This window comes from Suncus etruscus (genome assembly GCF_024139225.1).
Source record: "Suncus etruscus isolate mSunEtr1 chromosome 15 unlocalized genomic scaffold, mSunEtr1.pri.cur SUPER_15_unloc_2, whole genome shotgun sequence".
In the NCBI taxonomy this organism is placed as follows: domain Eukaryota; kingdom Metazoa; phylum Chordata; class Mammalia; order Eulipotyphla; family Soricidae; genus Suncus; species Suncus etruscus.
Genome location: NW_026060296.1, coordinates 23,343 through 27,088, shown reverse-complemented (window position 1 = coordinate 27,088; position 3,746 = coordinate 23,343). Strand labels below are relative to the sequence as shown.

The window sequence follows — 3,746 nt, the reverse complement described above, 5'->3', positions numbered from 1 at the left end:
ACACAGACTGTGTACAATTCACTGATAGTCAGAGGAATCCTGTGCAGTAGGCATGCCTGAGGGCACAACACTGTGCCAAGCAGATGGGAAGAATGACTGGAGAATGATTGTTGACTCAGAGTGTATCCAGTTCACTGATAGAGGGAACCTCTGCGATAGTTGGTCTGAGGTCACATCACTCTGCCAACCACATTGGAAGGCCCTCTCACACTGCTTAAACGTGGAGGTCTACTCTTCATAACAAATGTGCTTGTGAGCCTGTCAACATGAGAGGTTGAGAACTAACACTGTTGCATGCTTGGTCCACGGTTACCCTACAGTGGAGGACTGAGTCGAGGGATGTGCGGACAGGACTCAGTAGCACTATGCTCAATGGACAGGTTTTCCATAGCAAGGACTCTCTCTTTGTTCTGGATCCTCATGATCAGATGACGCCCGAGTTATCACTCCCATCATGATGTGGGAAGGGTGGTTCCCTGGAGACTCTGTCCCACAGCTCAGGATCACTCACAACCCAGTAGGACTTGCTGCTTTCCTAAGGAACAGCACAGAATTCTTCCAATAACTTCTCTTTCCCTTGAGTCTCCATGGTCAATGCCACACTTCATGTGCTATTTCCATCGCAGAAAAACAGTTTTCTACAAGTGTAGAGGTCTCTGAAGAAATATTTCCAACCAAAAAAAATGGTCTCAGATAGCTAACAAATGTCTGAACCATGGTTTTTGGACCCTAAATGACCAGTTATCGGTCCCACTGGAATGCCCTCTCCTGCTTGTTCTATGCTTACTTTGACATTCTCCCCTTATCCAGAACTTATTTCTGACACTTTTACAGTTTTTCCATAACATTGATAGAGCAAAACATAGTAAACCAATCAGCAGGCTTCTGTTTTTCATTTTCCGTACCATGCATACTGGCTCTAAACATAAATATTTGTACCTCAAGGACAGGCAAGCTGAGTGTATGAGGCTCAAAGTACCTTACCCGAGGCCTTTTTATCATATTATGTTCAATTTTCAAGGAATTTTTAAGTCTTTGTATCAAGCCTAGCTATTCTCAGGGCCTACTCCTGGGTTTGAAGTCAGGATCAGCCCTGGCACTGCTCAGGTAACTCGTGGGGTGCCAAGGGTTCACCCTTGGTCTGCTGAGTGCAATTCAAGTACACTTCCTGCTATTCTTCCTCCGAGACCCAGTCTTCTTTTCAAATTTTTTTGATTTTGTGGCCACATCCTCTGATCTCAGGTATTACTTCTAGCTATGAGCTTAGGGCCATACCTGGTGACACTGAAGGGACCATGTGGGATATCTGGTATTGAACCTACATTGACCATGACCAAAGAATAATAACTACTCACTGTGATGTTGCTATGACTCAGTTATTTTACTATTAGGACTAAAATTTTTGTGAATGTGGAACAATTGAAGGTATTGTGAAAATGGCTCTGATTCACGAATTCAGTGAACAAGCATGGAAGTATGAATCTATTCCTCTGCAGAACCTGAAGCACCATTTTAAAACAAACACTAAACCCATCCTCGTTTGGGCTTGCTTATAGCTCAGTATTGGTATTGTGAGTATATGACACAAGGCCCGATGAAAATGCCCCACAAAACAGAAAGAAAATGGCCATATCAGCGTTTTGAATACCTCTGTAGGGCCAGAGCAATAGGAAAGCAAGGAGGATGCAAGTATTACAGTAGGAAGTTCAATCCCTGACATACCAGAAGTCACAGCTCCAGAGGAACCTATGAATATTGCCAGTGTTGTTCCAAACAGAACAAAAGATCCACTGCAGGCATAAGCCTCCCAAATTTCTATGAGCTCAGCTTTATTTTTTAATTTTTTCTATACACAGGGTTCCCACCTGGCAGTACCCTTGTTTACTCTGGTAGTGTATTCGCCAGTCATACATTGTGAGGGTCGAAGGACCATGCAAAATGCAAATGAGACACATGTTTCCATCCCCAGGCAAAACAGGAAGAGAATTTCCCAGTGGAATATAGATCCAGTCAACAATGCGCCAGTTTAAGATCTTGATCTAATCTGTCATCAAATCAAAATCTCTGCATCTCTTCCCTCCCTAATCCATTTTCCACAAATCACAGAATTTCTCTGTCCTAAAAAATACTATTCACTGCTTGCTTCGGCAGTACATATACTAAAATTGGAACAATAGAGAAGATTAGCATGGCCTCTGCACAAGGATGACACGCAAATTCGTGAAGAGTTCCTATTTAAAAAGATACTATTCATTTTGGTTAGAAAGTGTATTGAATTGATGCTACACTCAGATGAGACTAACAGTCAACTTTTCCCCACACTGAGCTCTTGTTTCTCCCAGCAATGGAGAGACCACATTGAGCTAACAAGGCTGGAACCCAGGGCCCCACTTTACAAGTCTTACGTGTTTGCAACACTAAGCTATCCCACCACCACAATAAACACATTAATTTGGAATTTGCGATTCTTACCACTCCTATGTGGAAATCCTGCTCCAAAAGTAAATTGCTGAAAGGCAGAATCCTGCAAATGTGGTCTGTATTCTAAAATCAAACCACATGTGCCATGTAAGATCCTGTTGAGGGGGATAGGAGAGATAGCACAGCTGTAGGGCCTTTGCACTACACGTGGACGACCAAGGACTGACTGTGGTTCGATTCCTGCCATCCCTTAGGTGCCCCTGAGCCTGCTAGGGGCAATATCTGACAACAGAGCCAGGAGTAACCCTGGAGCGCCACAGGCTGTGCTCAGGATTTACACCAGCTCTGCTCTCAGAAATTGCTGCTGGCATGATTGGGGGGCCATACGGGGTGCTGGCATGATTGGGGGGCCATACAGGGTGCCAGGGATCAAACCCGTTCTGTCTCAGATGGACTGTGTTCAATGCGAACGCCCTGCCGCTGTGTGATCTCTCTGGCCCATGCAATGAAATTCTTTCGAAAATAAAATGCATAATGCTATAAAGAGCTGATTGCAAAACTGAAAACAGGAGTGCCTGAGGCCAAGCTGCTGGTGCCCCTTTAAGAGGTTGGCTGGAAGTGCTTGTGATGTCTTGGAAGTCTCAGCATCTTTTGCTTCTCCCTTTCAGGCTTTGGGCCCTGAGCTGCCTACAAGGGAACCCAGAGCAGGTCTTGAGGTCCCTGCGGGCGCAGGGGGAGTCTGGAGAAATGATTTTCCTCTCTGGCCATCCAGCGGTTGCTCTGAGTGCACTGGAGTAGAGGCCCCGGGTCTGGCCAGTGAGCGGCAGGGAGAGTCAGGGGTGCCCGGGGTTGAGGCCCTGGAGACGGAAGGACCAAGTGAGCCTGTTTGGTTTGGTTTCCTTTGTTCCTGTGCGCATCCACGGTCGCTGTGATAGATAGAGGGGACCGAGAAAGAGCCAAGTCCAGCCAACCGGCCGCCCAGGGCGCTTGTCTTGGCGAGCATGTGAGTGGGGTTCTGTTGCATAAAATATTTAAGGATGGGGCTGGATGGTGGTGAATGGCGATGGATTTCTTTCTGCCATCCCAGGCCACGTGGCTCCGCAACCCCATCTAGCCAGCGGGTCCCAGGCCCAGGTGAATGGCGTAATGAAGACTCACTCACATGCAGGCATTAGGAAGCATCATCTTTATTCATGCCCTGACCACCACAGGTGTGTGGCCTATCTCATAACCTTTTAAGCATTCAGCCATTCTAGGCTACCCTGCGTCTAAACCCTTTCAGCCATCTTTCCTTTGGCCTCCATCCTGGTTCAAGACCAGAAACA

General features: G+C 46.5%; 1 non-coding gene across 1 annotated transcript; it reads left to right on the top strand.

The window, feature by feature from the left end:
• Positions 1-2,137: 2,137 nt before the first annotated feature.
• Positions 2,138-2,240, top strand: LOC126000477 (U6 spliceosomal RNA). The gene has a single exon (XR_007492763.1). It is a non-coding gene; the product is annotated as a U6 spliceosomal RNA (small nuclear RNA).
• The last annotated feature ends 1,506 nt before the right edge of the window (positions 2,241-3,746 follow it).